Source organism: Macrobrachium rosenbergii, chromosome 21 (assembly GCF_040412425.1).
Source record: "Macrobrachium rosenbergii isolate ZJJX-2024 chromosome 21, ASM4041242v1, whole genome shotgun sequence".
NCBI classification, from domain to species: domain Eukaryota; kingdom Metazoa; phylum Arthropoda; class Malacostraca; order Decapoda; family Palaemonidae; genus Macrobrachium; species Macrobrachium rosenbergii.
Window position 1 is genome coordinate 52,922,521 of NC_089761.1, and position 9,252 is coordinate 52,931,772.

Below are 9,252 nucleotides of genomic sequence, written 5' to 3' on the forward strand. Positions count from 1 at the left end.
AGTCTTTGACCTTGTGTTAACGTCACAGCGTCAGGTGGTCACCAAGCGCTCCATCCATTGAAAGACAGGTAGATTCAATGTCAGAGGACACAAGGTATGATTTACAGCTTTTCAGGGATTGGACAGAATACGTGGAAACCGTCAGGGATGTCAAACAGATAGTTCTCGACATCGCCGTCTGATTCACTGTGCAAGTAACTATCATAGCTGGTATAGAATATAGTAAATGCATTTATTTATGAATAAAAACATGTTTATTTCTAATTACTATCTAGCCTATATGCATTTTTCTTCAAAAGTTAATATTCAATAGTAACATAAAAAAGTTAATCTTCATTGTTTTCCCATATATGGAAATGGTAATTAAAAATTTTGGAAGTTACAACCAAAGAAAAAGTATTAACCTCGAAATGCAATAATCCATTTGCTCCCATAGTTTACCACAACGAATTCCGTTCACTTCATCAAAAATTTCAATATGACCTAACAAAAAAAAAACCGGTAACCGTCACATTTCTCTCTCTCTCTCTCTCTCTCTCTCTCTCTCTCTCTCTCTCTCTCTCTCTCTCTCTCATTATTCTTCCCTTAACATCTGTCTGTAACAATGGGTACACTTTGTTATCTTGGCAGAAACACCTGTTATGATCAAACAAAGCAAGGTAGCATACTCAAATGTTGTGGCTGACGATTGGGTCTCAGTCAGTTGTAAGCAATCAGTGAGAAGTGAAGTCCAGAAAAATCTTTGTGTTTTTAACGTAAGTAAGAACATCTAAACTGCTTCTAAACTAGGGATTACATATCCATATCCATATTAAAGATGATCTATTAATAGAAAAGTAGCATCACTCCCTCGCCGTTAGTGCTAATAAAAGCATAACTTCATAACATCAATTAAACAATCATTTTGCCTACCAGCCCAAAACAGTATGTCATATAAAACTACGCCAGAACGTTTCATATAAGTAATTTTACACAATCATTATACATGAATACATACAGCTAAGCGATGCTTCGCTAAGTTGGTGGCACTGTCACTGAATGGTTGACCTGGGTATGTAAGGCATGTCTGGATACAGGAAAGGGTGAGGATAAATAAGTGAGAAGAATACAGCTATATCATATTAAGGTACGGCTGACGAGGTAACTTTCGGGACTATGGGGCCATAACATAATTCGCGTACCAAGGCAGGTGACACATGGATTGAAAAGGGAAGAAGGGTGTAGGTTTAAGCAAGCTGGGGGTGTGTAGCTCAGTTGCGTAATGAATGAGGTATGTGATAAGCTTCAGATAAAGGGAAAAACTATTCATAGCATTTATGAACTTAAAAAACGTGCTTATGGTATAATCGAAGAGAGGTAAAGTTAGACAAGGACGAAAGAGTCGAAAGGCCTCGCAGCACTCCAGTGTTTCCCTTTCCTTCATGGATTTTATCTTTATTTATATAGTCATCACGTTCCATATTTTCGTGATTCACTTATACACACATTTATATGTATATATATATATATGTATATATATATATATATATATATATATATATATATATATATATATATATATATATATATATATATACAATATATATATATATATATATATATATATATATATATATATATATATATATATATATATATATATATATACAGTATAAGGACATGAATCATGGTATGAAAGTAAACTACGTCTGAAAGATATTTTGAGTATGAAAATAGCGCCTTAATAAGCACGTTAGCAGAGTCACATGGCAAGATACAGTGAGAAACGACACCGTAATTCATGAGATAAAGAAGAAAAAGAGACGGAGATGGCTGGGACATCTTCGTACCGTCCCGGCGAAAATATTAGGTGACAGTGTCATATATGCTCCTCTGGGCACCACAAAAATTGCAAGACCCGGACCTGTTTGGACAAGGACTATGAGATGGTACGCTGTAGATGAGTGGACATTTATGGAAGTGAAAACGTAGGAAAAGAGATGAGCGCCGGCAATTCATATAGGGCCTCAGAGTGTCACAATGTTGGAGGCAATAAAGAAGGGAGAATGATTTTATATATATATATATATATATATATATATATATATATATATATATATATATATATATATATATATATATATATATATATATATATATATATGTATATGCATATATATATATATATATATATATATATATATATATATATATATATATATATATATATATATATATATATATATATATATATATATATATATATATATATATATATATATATATATATATATAATTATCACCTGCAACGCTATAACAACCAAAGGCCCTTTATGAACTGCCGCCACTCATTTCTTTCCTATGTTTTCACTTCCATTTATGATGAGCGTATCTACCCCAGCCTGTTTTCGAACTCGTGACTTTACGGGTTTATACCCAGATGACAGTGACTTTTCTGTTCAGCTATCAAGAGATATATGTAAGCTGATTTCGATTCTGACATGCATATTCCTGTCGAAATCAGGTTTGTGCCCTTACGATCAAAGTCAAGCTATCTCCACAATTATAATAAAGAATTAAATTTATAACACATAGTTATTTATGAATTTTTTTTACCTATTCACAGGTGACTTCATTATACTCTCAAATATTAAACAAAAAATATAGATAAATATCAAATTCTCTTTACCGTTCAAATAACCTTCACCCACACATATGATACGTACATCTGCCCTGCTAGGATTTTCATTTATCCCTTTTGGGTTGATGCAGAGATAAAAGTGACTTATCCACAGCTATCCAGAGAGATATATGCTGATTTAGACTGTGCTGTATACATTCGTGTCAAATTGAGGTTCTGTACTCGGACTTAAAATTTACCAAACAACACCTGTACACCTACGTGATAAATTTGTAAAATGTTATTTAAGATAATTTTGTTAATAATGCAGTCATGACTTTTTTATGTTCATATATTTAGACAATATATATACCCCAACTGTCGACTTCTCTTTACTTTGCAAATAAATTACAAACAGAGCGAATTATATTTGATAAGCGGATGCGCACGACCGGGATTCGAACCTGTTGTTGGATTTAACAAAAAGATGACGTGATTTATCCTTTCAGCTATCACCCGAGACATAAGTTGATAGCAACTCTGCTGTACAACTTCTCCCAAGATCAGGTCCTGTATTTACAAACGAAATCAATTCATCTTCACCTAGATAGCTAAGTAGTAAGTTTGTAACTTGTTCAAGATAGTTTTGTCACTAATTCACAAAAGACTTTTTAATGCCCTCGTCAATTAAGCTACAAATACCACTTAACATGGAATTCAAATACAAATGACTTGCACCTGAAGGAAATTATACTTGAAAAGTACATGTACCGGCCAGGATTTGAACTATGCCTTTTGTCAGTGGCTCACTCATTCAGCTTTCAAGAGAGGTGTAGGCTGATTTCCACTCAGCGGTACATATTCCTGTCGAATTTAGAGTTCTGCACTTAGAATGGAAATCAGCCCTACTCCACCATGATACCCAAGTACTAAGTTTGTAACATGTGCCTGTTCATATAGTTTTGCCACGAATTCACACGGGATTTTTTCTATAATTTCCAAACAGAAGACACAAATACATTTTATAACGAATTCACCTTACTTACGAAAACTTATGTACAACTGCAATTCTACATAATTTAATCTGGTCCTGCTAAGACTCGAACCTATGCGTGACAGTGTCGGGTATAAATTCAGCCCATCTCCAACACGGTCTCGAATCATGGCATGACAATGAAATTTAATCCAAAAGAATTTGTCCACTTAAGAATACAGCTTTAAGAAGAATATTATAAGTCAGATGGCAGGAAAAATTGAGAAATGATAACAAGGGAAATTACGTAAGCTCCATATGTAGATGAGATCATGATGGAGAAGCCATGGGTAAGTCCTTCCGGGCACTAGAACAGTTGAAAGACCCAGACCAATTTGGACTAGATTATCAAACAAGATGCTTTAGATGGGTGAAGATCTGTGGAAAGATGTGAGAGGAGGAATTTCACAATATTTAGCATCATCTCCATTGTCATGGTTTCTGTCTTTGTAACATGCATAAGGTTTCTGTGAAACTCCGCCTCTCATCTCTTCTTATGCGTTCGCTTTCACAAAATTTCACCTATCTAAAGCTTCCAGTCATATTATTCTCATCGACATTGGTTTGGATCTTTCAACTCTTGTGGAGAACAAAAGGAGGTGATGCATAATGCCGTTTATTTCTGGCCAGTGTTTCAAAGCATAGCTTCACCATCAGGGCTAAAAAAATATATATATATAAAAATAAAATACAGTAACTAAAATTAATATAATGACTAGGAAAAAAACAACAGTATAATGAAATCGGAACATATAAACTAAAATCATCAACACCTGGCTAAAAACAAACTAACGCCCCAAATTATGAACATTTTTGGAGCAAAGAACAGCACCCAAAAAAACAATTACAGAATTTAAGCAATAAAAATATGCCTGAAGAGTTGAGGACAAGGAGCTAGGTTTCATCCGCGGCTTGCACCAGGATTTCAAATCCATCATAAGAAATACAAAATATACACTTGTTAGCATGTTCCCTGATGCTGGAAAACTCTTTACTCAAAGTACATCCTGTTCTGTGGCTGATTCCACGATGAGTCAATTCGCACTTTTAGCATTCTTTTCGGAGAACCGAGAGATGACCTGATATTACATTTTGGGCATAAGGCTGGGCAGAGTGTTTTTGAATTTAAAAAAGTGATGCAAATGCTCTTGGATTCAAAAGAACCAGCTTAACAGCAATGTATTTCCTTGTGATCTTGTGTAGCGTGGTTAAAAACTTATCATCCATAAAGAGAAGAGAAGCGTAAAAATCAAGTTTAGGTGCTGTAGGCACAGGAACTTCCGGTTATAACTTGTTATTCAAGGATTCTTTGAGATATTTCTCAAATGAAAGTTTAGGATAAGAGTCACTTTGAAGACATTTTCTAAGCAAGTCAACCTCATTTTCAAAAGAAAGCCAGTAAGGAGAGAGAAAAGAGTCTATGCAATAACGTAAAAAAATACTGTTGAGTTTGAAATTCTAAAAGCATGAACTGTAAAAATTAGAACCAAGAACGGCATACGTTTGTGGTGAGCCGAGGTTAAATGGAATTTTTTTGTAAGGGATACATAACAGTATTTGCTAATACTGGACCAAAAGAGACCCATGGCGACCCCGTTAATCTGTTTTTGGAGTGGAATACACAATTTAGGCAAAAGGCCAAGCGCTGGGACCTATGAGGTCATTTAATGCTGAAGGGAAAATTGAGAGTAAAAGGTTCCACAGGTGTAACATGAGGAAAACCTGCAGTTGCATTACGAAACAGTTGTTAGAAGAGGGTGGACAGTAAGACGGAAGAAGGAATGTGAATGGAGGTACAGTAAAAAGAATGAAAGATGTTGCAGCTAGGTGCCGAAGGGATGCTGCAGAGAACCTTAAGCAATGCCTACAGAGCACCGCGTGAGGTGCAATAACGGCAGTAACCCCCTACGTGATCGATCTGTTTATAATGCTTTCCATCGAATAAAAGTCTTTGACTAGCACAACGGAGTTTAAAAGTATTTAAAAATTATAGCTATCAAGGCCTTGATGTATAATAACAAGTTCTACATACATTTTATATAAAATAATCACTAAATCTTTATCGTTACCTGCAACGGTACACTAGTAAAAAGCGAGGCAACACTGAGGTCCTGAGTGACAACATCTTTGTAAAACAAGGAGGATTTAAAAAGTCTCTCGTTTTCAGAAGAAGGCTGCAACAATTGCACTAAAAATTTATCAGATTTACCAAGTGTATTACAAGTAAGAATACCACTTCTGAAATTCATTCCTTAAGAGCTTTCGGTAAATCATATAGTATTCCACAAGACAAGCCAGAGAAGTAAATGAATTTCAGAATTCCTTAAGAGCTTTCGGTAAATCATATAGTATTCCACAAGACAAGCCAGAGAAGTAAATATGTTTATTATCTTTTATTTCTGTATTTTAGTGATCTCAAAAACTTGTTCATACTAAAAACATATTATAAAGAAATGCAGCCAACTATTCCATAAATTCAAAAAAATATTTTCGTCTACATTGCCTGAATTCACCTTGAAGACGGTTCAATAATAATTCAAATGCTAAAGAGAACCGTGACTAAGGTTTGATATTATATTCACAGAAATCTAGACCCAGTGATGACAAAAGTCCTCTCTCTCTCTCTCTCTCTCTCTCTCTCTCTCTCTCTGACAGGACGTAGTCAGGAAAGTTAAAAACAACTATTTTCGGATCTGCTGATGAACACTTCCAAAAGGACAAATTTAGGAAACAATATTTTTGTTTACATAGGCTTTTAAAAGAGGGCAATCTAAAAGTGCCAAACAGCATATCAACTGTTTGTTTTGCTTCATGGACCGTGTTTCCCTGTAACTTGGTTCCGTCTCAAGCAACTTCCTCGTGGATTCTTGATAAAAAACAGAATGATGAAGCGACTGCCGACAGACCTGGAACTTGAGAAAGTTTGGAATAACATGACAATACAATAAGAATTCCGAATCCAGCTCAGCCTTTCTCAGCTCCCTCAAAGACGATTCCAGGAAGCGATGGGAGAGTAGTGCGTGTTGTCCATACTTCATTTATAGATAATCAGGATTATATATATATTATATATTATATATATATATATATATATATATATATATATATATATATATATATATATATATATATATATATATATATATATATATATATATATGTGTGTGTGTGTGTGTGTGTGTGTATGACTGTGTGATTTGTTACTAATTCACCGATTGGTTTTAAAAGCTCAAATGCCATGCCACAAATGCCGCTTTACATCGTATTTACTTTGCCCTGAGAATAACTGCCCGCTAAAGGGAATTGTTTAAGTTAAGTGCACCTGCCTAGGCAATGATTCAAAGCTACGGGTTCCACCAGAGATGACAGCGAATTATTCGTTCAGCTGTTAAAATCAAATTCTTTTCATTTTGTAATACAGAACTATTTATCTAAGTTTGGTCACTAATTCACACATACATTTTCTCAGTCTCAAATATTAAGCACAAATACCTCTTAATATCGAATTCACTTTACCTTTCGAATAACTCGCACCAAAAGGGATTCACTTTTGATTAGTGCATCTGCTCGGACAAAATTCGAGCCTAAGCCTTTCATGTTTGATACAGAAATGACAGTAGCTTATCCGTTCATCTAACAAGAAAGATATAAGGTGATTTAAGTTCTGTTGTACATATTATTCCCTTCGAATTCAGGTTCTGCATATTCAACTGAAATCGACCCATTTCCATTTTGATACCATAATGCTAAGTTGAGTAACACGTAGCTATTTATATTTTTATTACTTATTGTCAAGTGGTTTTTGTACTTTCAAAAATTAGGTTACAAACACCCCTTGGTATCGAATTCATTTTAGTTTGGAAACAACTTAAGCAAGAAATCAAACATATGTCTTTTGGGTTTGATATTGACATGACTGACTTATCATTCAACTATCCAAAGACATGCAAGTGGATCTTGATTCCCCTGTACTTGTCCTTTCGCATTTAGTTCTGTACTTACAATCGAAATCACCTCATAGCTAACGTATAAATACGTTCACAAAGAAACGCACATGATCTACACATAATTTGTCACTTATTTAACATATCACATTCCTATACTTCCAAATATTCAAACACCACCAACCTGTTAACGTCGAATTCACTTTACTTTCGGAGCAACTTACATACCAGAGCAATTAGGAACTTCCCCACCAGGATCTGAACCTATGAGTGCTTTTAGTTGAAACATGGATGCTAGGCACTTTATCTACTCAGTTATCTAGAAAGTTGCGTTGATTTTGACGCTACAGTACATATTTCAATTGAAGATAGTTCCTCTGTTAAGAATCGAAATCGTACTATCTCAATCAAGATAGTTAAGTAGTACTGTATATACGTCTGAATTACTTGATTGTATACTTGTATGATTGTTTGTCACTTTTACTTGACATATCAATTTTAAAATACTATGCTACAAATAATCCATGAAGATGGACAGCACAAGACGGTAACAATAAATAATACAAGCAGAACACGCAAGCTTGTGCGCGCTTGCACATCCACACTGTGTGTGTATATATATATATATATATATATATATATATATATATATATATATATATATATATATATATATATATATATATATATATATATATATATATATATATATATATATTACCTTTATCACATACACAATTGTTCTGTGCATTAGTAGAATTACTAAAAGGACCTCATTCAAACTGGATGGTATCTAACGGAGTTTTTATCAGAAAAAGTTACAAGCTTTCTTGGACAAACAATCCACATTATCAAGTATCCGGATACTTGATAATGTGGACTGTTTGTCCAAGAAAGCTTTTGTAACTTTTTCTGAATAAAAACTCCGTTAGATACCATCCAGTTTGAATGAGTCCTTTTAGTAATATATATATATATATATATATATATATATATATATATATATATATATATATAATATATATTTATATATATATATATATATATATATATATATATATATATATATAACATTTTTATATATATTTCTTTTTCATACCTTCGACTTTGGAAAATTAATTGTGCACCATGTTTAGTGCTCTGGTATACACATACATACATACATACATACATACATACATACATACATACATACATACATGCATACATACATACATACATACATGCATATATATGTATATATACATATATAGATAGGCTACTTTGAAATAACAAAGGAAGGCTATATCATATACAGGTAGGTAACTTTGGAATAACACAGATGTAGCCTGCGTTTGGAATAACAAAGGAGGGGTAAATATTTTATTATCCTTTTAAATGGCATCTTATTTTTGGCCCTTTAAAAATAAGAATGCAATGACGTATATTCATTTGCACCTACGAGTACAAGACCTTCGTAAAATGTTCTGACAAACATTTCATGTTTACCCGGTTGAGTTCTGAGCGTGAGCGGCTGGAAAAATAGAAACGCGCACACACGAATTTCCTACGAAGATAGACAAATAACATAAAAACACACGCACACACACATATACAAACTAAAGAGTAAAATTGTGGTACACAACGATCCTACGAGCCGTGTTTGCGTCGTTATCTCGCCGAGAAAGACTAACAAG

General features: G+C 33.9%; 1 protein-coding gene across 1 annotated transcript in view; it reads left to right on the forward strand.

Moving 5' to 3' along the window:
• The first annotated feature begins 648 nt into the window (after window positions 1-648).
• The window catches only part of LOC136849611 (uncharacterized), a 48,717-nt gene continuing 40,113 nt past the window's right edge, over window positions 649-9,252 (forward strand). Inside the window, exon 1 of the mRNA XM_067122919.1 lies at window positions 649-755. The gene's annotated coding sequence lies outside the window, so the exon portion shown is untranslated. The remainder of the gene's footprint in view (window positions 756-9,252) is intronic.